General features: G+C 41.9%; 1 pseudogene; it reads right to left on the bottom strand.

Annotated features, from left to right (window-relative positions):
- Positions 1–802: 802 nt before the first annotated feature.
- Positions 803–4475, bottom strand: LOC150010607 (protein SPATA31F1-like; annotated as a pseudogene).
- Between the last annotated feature and the right edge of the window lie 5915 nt (positions 4476–10390).

Here is a 10390-nt window from a genome sequence, read left to right as displayed (position 1 = left end):
TCTTTCATATTTAGCCATATATCTAATTTTTGTATACACAGTATGAAGCAAGAGTCACAAAGTTCCTTTTTTCAGTATGGAAATCTAATTGAACAAGCTTTATTTATATTAACATATAATAAAAGATTGTTTACTCATGATGTTTCTGTGACACCCTTTCTATTTTAATGTGCAGCCAGAGCTGTGAATTGATAATAGTGATGAATTTTAAGCTTTCAGGTCTAAGATTCTAGGCACAAGGTAATGAATATTAGGGTGTGAATAAATAGAAATTATGCATTGATTAACCCGCAAGTGGTCAGTGAGAAAGTTATGTTGCAAGTAGAAGGTATGGCAACCTAATAAATTTGGGAAAATGTCTGTGAGGTTGAAGCAAACCTGAAAAAAATGGCTGAGTTCAGATAAAGAAAATTGAGTTGCTAATGGAAGATTTGTTGCCTATTTGGAAGTTATTAAATATAGAGAAAACATAAAATGGGTATGAATAATACTGGCAAAATCCTTCCAGTTTATTTAGAGATGATGAGACATACAATAAAGACACAAATAAATTTTTCCTATGGGCATCAGAAAAATGCTTCTTGGAGTAGGCAGCATTTTAATTAGGCATTTTAACAAAAAGTGAAGACTATGCACATGGGAAACTCAGGAGTGAAGGTTGAAGAGCATTTGAGATAAGAGGAATTCTGTAAGCCAATCCTTCCGTCCCACCCAGCAACACCGAGGTCTCATTGGTTCTGCACCCACTTAGGTTTGTTTCAACTGCACATAAGATTCTCCTTCTTCTTCTTTTCAAATCTTCTCATTCTTTAAGAGTTATCTGGTGACTCAGCTGCCTCTGGAGGTGGAATTTCAGCAGCTTCTGGGAGTCCACGGTTGGGCAGACAGAGTTGGGCTTTCCTGGAGTTTCTGGAGACTGGGCTGTGTCACAAGGCTTATACGGCGCAGGGGTCTGGGTGTGCTGAGCTCCCTGGAAAACAGCTGGCAAACTCCACTGATGCTGCAGCTGCCTCTGAAGCATGTGCCACTCTAAGGCTTCACACTGGGCCAGAGTCAGGAATGGGACATTGACCTGAGCTGGTGGATGGTCACATGGCATGACACAATTTGGGGATGATGATGGGGGACAGGGTGGGTCTGACTCGGGTGGAGTCTTAGACAACAGAGGGAGAAAGGAGAGCTCCTTGAGGAAAAGGGGATCCTTCAAGGGGAGCTTGGACAGACTCCCGTTTGTGGAGTGAACTTGAGAGCCCAAGGTGTCATCCGGGGACTCACTGTGCAGAGAAGGGAGGCCACAGAACAGCTGGCTGTATTTCTGCTGCAGATGGCCCACTGGGTCATTAGCTTTTTTCCGAGGAAGTAGATAGAGGCCACTTAAGTCTTTAAGAGCTGCAGAGGGCAGAGCCAGAGCCATGTGGTTTGGGTTTTGGTGGTAGCGGTGTCTTTGTATTGGGTCTATAAGGGACCATTCAGAAACCCAGAATGCCTGGGTTGCCTGGCCAGCCATACATGAACCCCAGGTCTGGTAGGAAATTATGGCAAATTTCTCAGCAGAGAACCCAGAAATATCATTTTGGATGAAAGAAGCTGGTTGGTTATTCACTGGTTGGTAAAACAGTGGCAGGTTTGACATGAGCTGCCTCAGGGACTTCTCTACACGTCTGGGCAGCCCCCACCTCTGGAAATGCATCCATTTTTTAACATGTACCTCAAGGAGACTCAGACTTCAGGACTGGGGAATGGCTGGTGGACAGGCAGGACAGTGACCATAGGCAAGGCTATAGGATGTGTCAGGGTAGTGCTATCTTGGTTCAGAGTCAGCAGCGAGACCCGGGGATGCAAGGGCTGCTGACCTTGGTTCCCGCACATAGGGCTGAGGTTTTGCTGTATCATCTCCTGTGGGTTTACTGGAATCCTAAGCCCCTCAAAGCATGAAGAAGACATAGTGTCTTGGAGCTGGGGCATATCTGACACTTGAAATTCTTGGACATTTTCAGCCCAGTAATGTTGCATACTAACTGTACCAGGTGATTGGGCAGCTGACCAGGTAACTGAGTGGTCTAAATATTCCTGATCCATTAATTGTGATGCTGAAGGGGTTGCAGATGGAAGTGAAAGTTCTTGAGAGCATGTGGAAGGATGCTCCAGACTATGCTCAAAGGACACGTCAGACTGGGACAAAATCTCTAGGCAAGAGGAGCCCTGTGATGGCCCCGGTGAAGTGGGAGAGATCAGGGCATTCTCACCCACCAGCAACTGCTCGATCTCCAGAGCCATTGCATTGCAGATTTGGCAGGAGGTGTCTGCACACAGTACTCGCCGCACACTTCCGTCATGAGGAAGCCAGCTCTGGCTAGAAGAGAAAACATGACTACTGTTAATGATGGTCTCAGGCAACCCATAGCAGTACGGGGCCATGACTGACTGGGAGGTGGGTGAGTTGTCTGCTGTCCTACATTGTGAAGCTCAACCAGAAGATGGGAACAAATGATGGAGAAGCCAATGGTTAGCTGATAGGGAATCACCAGGGTCATCACCAGGTAGAACTTGCACTCAGTCTCATTTGGGTCTGTGAAGGCCACTGCATGGTATTTCATATTCCCCAGTTGTGTAGAATGAGGTTCTTGTTGGAACTCTGCTTCCTGGGGACTGTGAGGTGTATACAACATGTCTGAGGAGCCAGTCTCATTCTCTAGAGTTTTTAAGAACAGGATGAGACGACAAGAAACTGGGCTTCCTCAAGACAGAAGGCGAAGCAATGTCAGCAGTTTTTAGGGGTCTGCCCTAGATAGAGGGGAGCTGTAAGGAGAATATGACAATGATGCCTTACTTATGCACTTAGTCACCCATTCTCTTAGCCGGCTAAGTTGTCTTGTGGCTGAGTACAATCCCGTGCAGGGTCTTTTATGAATTAAGCGCTCGTCAGATTCTGAATTCTAGAACCATTGTGAGCCTAGCCTAGAGAAGAACTGGGAGACGTCTCCCTCATAGATGTCTGAACCCCCTTTTCCCCAGGAACCCTCTCAGCTGGTGCTGCAGCCTCCACTGTGTGTGACTCCCTCCCAGCCATTCTCCCTCTTCTCCTTATCCCTGTCCCAGGCCAAGCAGAGAAGTCATCACAGTCCAGGCTGGAGCTGGGACACTACAAAGAGCGAGTGATCACCTTTTCATGATAGACAGCAGCTCCCATGGCTTCTCAGCTTCTTTCCAGGAAGGTCTCCTAGCTGAGAAACCATGAGACAGTGTTATATGAAACGAGAGAGCATTCAGGGACATCCTGTAGGAAGCTAAAGGCCTTTGAATGAGAAGAGACTGAACATCCCAACAGTCCATGCTCTAAGGCACATCTGCGTACAGCTTAGCCAGTTACGATGTGCTGTCCTGGACCTAATCTCATTAGATCTCCACAGCCATGCTGTGCGTGAGGCTGGGTCTTCAGATGCCCATTTCATGGGTAAAAGACTGAGATCTGAAGTGGCTTTCACAGGGTTATATAAATACTAAATGGCACCGTTAAGGACATCTGTCCTTCTTCCTTATTCTTCACTCCCTGGGCAGAGGTGTTGAATTTTGGAACAATCCCAGGCTCTGATTCTCCACCCAAGAAATTCTGCTAGGAGAATGTCAACTTGAGGGACCAAATCTACAGAACCTTGCTCATAGTGGAGGGGAGTGAGAGAAGACACTGGGACTTTACCTCTTAATGCTGCATCTCTAGCCTTTTGCCTGATTTTTCGGTGATGCTTAAAGACAAAAAAGTTAAGAGTGTGAAGCTGGGACACCGTGTTCTCTTTCATGGTCATAATAAGACAAAACTAATATAAATTTCCAAATCCCTTTCTGTGTACGTCTCTGTTTAATACACTCATGTACATTTCCTTCCTCTACTCCGTGCTTTTTACCCCAACGTCTTATTTTCTAGTTATTTCTCATTTACTTCAAGGCTCTCCTTATTCCTTACTTCCTGTCCCCTTTCCCAGGACTAGTTCTCTAGGGGGCTAACCACGACACAGGAGGAATAGTGGAATAGATTAAATGGTGATGGTAATTAGTTCTTACAGCCCTAGGACTTTTGCTTACTAAGTCTACCAACCAGAAGAAGCCCGCATATTGGGATGTCCTCTGAGATCCAGTGAGGTAGATTCCATTTCATCCAGGTCTCAACCCAAGGTAGAGACTTGAGAAAGGTAGGCTCTAAGAAAAGTACCATATTAGAATAACTGAATGTATGGTATAAAAATTGGGGAAGAATGTAGAAAGAGACTCTGAGATTTTAAAAGCTTTCTATCTGAGACTTAATTAGTTCAACAGTGGTGTTAATGTTTCCCTACCAGGCAGCAGCTTGTTTTAGGTTCGAGCCTTAATCCATGGTATATCCTTTTCACTTGCCAGATAATTAGGAAAATAATGAAGAATGTGCCGTATATACATAAGAAATATCCAACATTCCAAAGAACAAAAGTAAAGTTTAGCATGACCTAAACCTTAGCCATCCCTATATATAGGCGGTCAGGATCCTAGGGCCTAAAGACCTCACAGAGGATGGAACCAGGTCAGCCGACTGCATCAGAAAGCCCTTCTGTTTCACATGGCAGGTGTAGTGTCAAAGACTTTTACCTGTTTTAGGGAAGCTTATGTGGTGATTCAGTTTGTAGATTACAGTGTCTGGTTTTCCGTAAAGATTGCAGAGCCAGAGACTAAAAGTGCCCGCTCACAGGCAGTGTCTGTGCTCCCCTTTGCCTTCACTCTCCACACCCTGCAACAGCCTGACGGCTTGGCTCTCTCCTTCATGACAAGGGTCTGGTCACCCATCCCCAGAAAACTGAGTGTCTAAGGACACAGGGCACCTTGAAAGCATGGCCCAGGCCTTAGACACTGCTGTTCAGATAAGATCACCCGAGTCAGAGGTTCTGTTAAGATAACCATACCTTTCTGAATTCCAAAAGGAAAAATCATGGAGGAAACTTAAATGCATATTACTAACTGAAAGAAGTCAGCCTGAAAAGACTACATACTGTATGATTTCAGCTACATTCTAGAAAAGATAAAAGCATGGAAACAATAAACAGATCAGTGGTTGTTAGGGTTTTTTTTTGGGTAGCAATCAATAGACACAGCAAGGAGGATTGGAGGTACAAAGGAAACTCCACCAACTCCCCCGCTGGTACTAGAAATGTAACTGAGAAACACTCACAAGCTTAGGGAAGGCAGGGTCTGGTTATTGCTCAGCAATGAAGAGTTTTGACGTGACAGGCAATGGTGATTGGAAATCAGAGGTGCATAAAGGGGACCATAGCTGATGTGTCAGGAAAAGGCCACAGTGGTAGTACCTCTAAATTTATATCTGTGGGGGAAGGGAAGCCTTCATTGTGGTGGGAAGAATTTTTAAACACTGCTTTTAATGAGGCAAGTAAATTTGGCTCACTTCTGGAGCACTGTCTAGTTGTCGTAGTTATTATTATTGTTGTTGTTGTTGTTGTTATCATCCTAGATCTGCCTCTACTGATGTGACAGCATTCTGCTTGATCAGGAAGATGATTTTCTATAGAGATAAGTAACCAGTTCCAAATAAGGGTCACAACATAATTGCTGCTCGTGGACCTACATATCTTCTCTGCATGTGTGCTGTTTACCTGAGCAGTTTTGTTTTGTTTTTAACCTGATTTTGGTCTCTTTTTGGCAGGACTTTTTTTTTCCCAACCAGCTCCAGGACCTATCACTTCTATACCTTGACTATTCATTAATTGATTAATTAATTAATTTTAAAGATTTTATTTACTTTTATTTTTTATTTTAATTTATTTTTTATTGTTTTTCTATTACAGTTGTTCCATTTTTCCCCCCTTGCTCTCCCCTGTTCCACCTACCTCCCCCATCTCGCACAGTCCATCCCCATTTAGTTGTCCATGTTTATGGGTTCTTTATACATGTTCCTTTACCCTGGCTGGTTTGGCTCAGTGGATTGAGCGTCGGCCTGCGAGCTAAGTGTTGCTGGTTCGATCTTCCAGTCAGGGCACATCAGAGAAGGAAAACTCTGACTCCAAAAACCTCCGCTGCCTTGCGGCATACCTCTTCAGGGGAAAGGCTAAGGGAGTAAACCCCGACAGAAAATCCGGAGCCGGAGTCCCTAAGGCGGTTTGACGTTGTAGTCAACACCGGCAACTCCTGCGGCGCACCTGAAGCCAAGCTGTATTGACTCCGTCTTTCCCTTGGACCCTTCAGCTGCGAAGAGAGGGGGGGTCTGCTGCATGGGCAACAGCAGACCCTCCATATCACCCTGCCCAGGCTCTGTAGCTTCAGTTTCACTGGAGAGGACACTCCAGCGTCATCACAAGATGTCGATTCAACATGGGAGGAGACAGATACCGTGTCACTCCTGAGTCGGACTGCACAGCCATTCTCGGCGGTGCAGATAGACTCTTAAGAAGCTACACCATCGTCTCTCGAGACGGACGGCTGCCGATGATGATGATGACCTCCTCTAATCTGTCTCCAAACCTATCACTGCTTACTGCCATCATATTTATCATGTCAAATCCTCAAGTAGGTTGTGAGCTCTTCAAAACCAAGGGCCAAGAACTATATATTTCTTCATTGTCTTGTTTCCAGTGCCTGCCACATGCCTGGATCACCCCAGGGTATCAGTAAATTTTTGTTAATCTGGATTCTAATTTAACAAAGAGAAATCAAATAATGTCTTTTCCCAACTTAGAAGCTCCAAATAGAGCTTTACAAATAGTACTCTTATGATTTCTCTACATAAGAAAAGTAAATCCGGCTCAAAGCATTCTCATTGTAATGTTATGGTGGTAAATCATTTTTTCAATATATAAGTGTATCAGATCAACACGTTGTATACCTTATACTTACACAATGGTATGTTAATTATATCTCAGTAAGGTGGGAGAAAAGTGAAAGAAATAAATAATTTTAAAAATAAAAAGTGAAAGTAAGTGTATAGGAAATAATGATCTGTTCAATTTGATTAATATAGCATGTTTGTGATTTAGAGAAGTGAGAGAAAAAGCTAAGTTTGAATGGTAACAAATCATAGGTTATTTGTTTTTTTGAGAGAGGAAAAGAAAGCCCACTACATAACGTGGGATGGACTTCTATTTCTAGAAGTTTGTATTTCCCAAAAATTATGTCTCTCTCACAAAATCACTCCTGATTGTTAAGGAATGGGTTAGCTGTGGCTATGCATTTTAGCTTCCCAAGCCTCCAGTGCATAAACAAGCTAGGTGATTTTTAAACATGTTGACATTTAACCCACATTCTCAAAAGCTTTCTTTTTCTTTATAAAAGAGAAAATATACTTGCAACCTAGAGAAAGCAGTAAGCATACTCTTCCTTGTCACTAATCAATAAATAAATTAAGAACATTAACAAAAGTGGTGGCTTTAGAAGATTTTTCAGCTATTATTTTTATTTTTGTCCTGATAATAATTATAACTATTTTAGATAGTCACCAAATATAAAGGTTCCCAGAACTGAAGGCATACAGAATATAGAAAAGATATTGCTTCTGCCTGACTTTTATGAAGCTGATATCAATCTTTTGTTTCATAAACTTCAGACTGGTTATTAGTCTAAATGCAGGCTTTGGTGCATTTAAAGTGACAATGACAGAAAGAAATACACATGAAAAAGTTCCCAGTCATACAAATTAGTTGGGCCAAGGAAGGACTGACTTCTTTCCTGTTCCTGGAAAATGGAATTCAGGAAAGGTCACAAAGTAGACAGACTTTGGAGATAATTTTGAGTTCAACTGACTCAGTAAATGACTCAGAGATATAGTTTTCACTGTTATTTGTTTCTGAGTAAGAGGAGAAAGGACAAAAGATTTGATTGAGCCTTAGCATATAAACTGAGGGTGGCATAGTTGAAGTGAGGAGGCCCCACTGGGGGGATTTTATGACACAGTCTCTAAGGGTCATGTGACTTTGGGCAAGTCAATAAATTCCCTGGGCCTCAGGATTTTTGGTTTGGTTTGGTTCCATTCAGTTTTTTTTTTTTTTTTTCTATTATATGAAATAATAGCACTGAATAAATAAATCTAAAATCCCTTTCTGACTTAATATTTTTATTGACCTATACTGTATCTGCAATTCTTAATACTTGTGAAATACCTGAACACATAAGCTGATCACTCACAACCTTGGGAAAAATTAAGAATAGATATTATCATCTCCATTTTACAATTAGGTAAGCTGAAGCTCTTCTAAGCAAATGACTTCCAACTGGCTAAAAGTTTTTGAATCTGATTCTAGACATCATGACTTATAATCATGTGATTTTTCTACTCTCCCACATTGTTATTCAACAACAACAACAAAAATACAAGTCCCGTTTTAACTGAACATGCAAATAAAACTGGAAAATAGTTCACTTAGTCTCTTGGCAATACCCAAGTTCAAGAGAGAAAGGGAAATAGAGTTTAGTGAAATGGCCCCATGTTGGACTAAAGTTCTATTTTTATCTAAGAAGGAGAGAATGGGTACTAGGGGTCAATGAAAACTCAGTCACAGGGAATCATCAAAGCCTTCTAAGCGAAGAGTGATGTGATTACATTATGGGAGGAAATAACATATATTATATATATATTTATACAATCATAGAAGACACTTCAAAATACATTACATAACAACTTAAACTTTATCTTCATCAACAGAAGTTGAAACCAGATAGAGTTTATATAAAAAGTAAATATTACTATGTAAAATGTGTAATTCAAGCAATGAATGCTTTGGCCAATCAGGAAGGAGGGATACCTCTATGAAGAAAGGTTATCACTGAAGGCTCCGTGAAGGAGGTGAAACTGAAGCACTATGGGCAGGTAGATCGGATTGCAAGAGCTCCTAGTCTCACAAGTGCCTTGACTTTTCCTTTATAAAACAGGACAAACTTAGAAGTAGCCAGGTAGCAGATGTCAATTGTGATATAGTCCAGGGTTAGTCTTCAAAAAGAGCAATGAGTTATAAGATGCAGGTGACAAATAGATGTGTGGCCATCAGGGATTCTTCAACAGAAGGGATTGTCTCTGGGACTCGAAGTAAAATAAATATCTACTTATGTATGAGGCGCCACCTTAGTACTTCATGTTTCACTTAAATTTCACAATTTTGTTCATAATAGCATCCCTACTTCATAGATGGGGATACAGTTGAAAAATGTGAAAATAATTGTCTTAGGGTACTCACTGTAACTAATTTAATCCCAGGCCTCTGATAACCTCAATTCTCTTGTTTAACACATGATACAAGCAAGTTCTAGTTGGAAATGTCAACTCTTACTTTTTATTCCGTGTGTCATAGATTGCCAACTGATTATCAAATACAAGTTCCCAGCTCCTTCCCGACACAGACTAGATGGAGGCTTTGCCATATTAGGCATGTCTCTTTCAAGGTCATCGTGGTGGTTTTGTGGATCTCATCCAGCCGGCGGGAGAATAAAGACCATGTATGCGCAGGCTGAGAGTTTCCTATCTGTGCTATTTCTGGAAATCGCTTGATTACTTTGTTTACATTCCATGACCAGAACTCAGTCTTTAGCTGAGTCTAATGGCAAAATGCATATCCCACTCACACAAGCCCACACTCTTTTTCACTGTGGCCTTCTACTTCCTGTCAAGGATTGAGTAAGATGTGAAGCCAGTGAAGAATTATCTCTTATCTCTTTAGGTTTTCATTTTTACAAAGACATTTATGTCTTACAGCCCCAAGTCTGCTGGTAACTTCCCACCCTGAGATAGCCGATCATTCTTTGCTGCTTCAGTAGATTCTTCCAGAATGGGACATGTTGGGAAGCACTTGGAAATTGGTGGGTTTTCTTTGCTTCACAGCTCCCTCAAAAGAATTCGGAACTACTGTTTTAACACTGGTTAAGGGGAGGAGGAAAGGGCTTTATGTTATATGACAGAATTAGAGAAAAAAATCTGAACCTGGCTTTTAGGGTATCAATTGGCTGTTGCTTGTTTTTTTTTTTTTGTTTGTTTTGTTTTTGTTTTTTGTTTTTCTTGCTTTCTGGTCTTATCCTCAAAGCTACAAGTTTTCTCTTGTATTTCTTTTGTCTCTAATTGTTTTCACTTTTACAATTGCCATCTTTCCAAATCAGTTCCTGGTTCTCCCAGCTGCACTCGATGGAGTGCCCTCTCTCTCTCTCTCTCTCTCTCTCTCTCTCTCTCTCTCTCTCTCTCTCTCTCTCTCTCTCTCTCTCTCTCTCTCTCTCTCTCTCCTCTCCCTCTCCCTCTCCCTCCCTACTACCCTCTCCCCCTCTTCTTTCTCTGGTAAACATTACTTTTCTCCTGTATTATAATCTTTTCTAAACCTTCCTTATCAACCCTATTAAATGCCAAATTTCTTCAGGGCCAGAGGGAATTGGACTTCTTCGA

Source organism: Furipterus horrens, unplaced genomic scaffold, assembly GCF_987537825.1.
Source record: "Furipterus horrens unplaced genomic scaffold, mFurHor1.1.pri manual_scaffold_5, whole genome shotgun sequence".
Taxonomy (NCBI): Eukaryota; Metazoa; Chordata; class Mammalia; order Chiroptera; family Furipteridae; genus Furipterus; species Furipterus horrens.
Note: the sequence above shows the minus strand (reverse complement) of the source record. Positions and strands in the feature narration are given on the sequence as shown.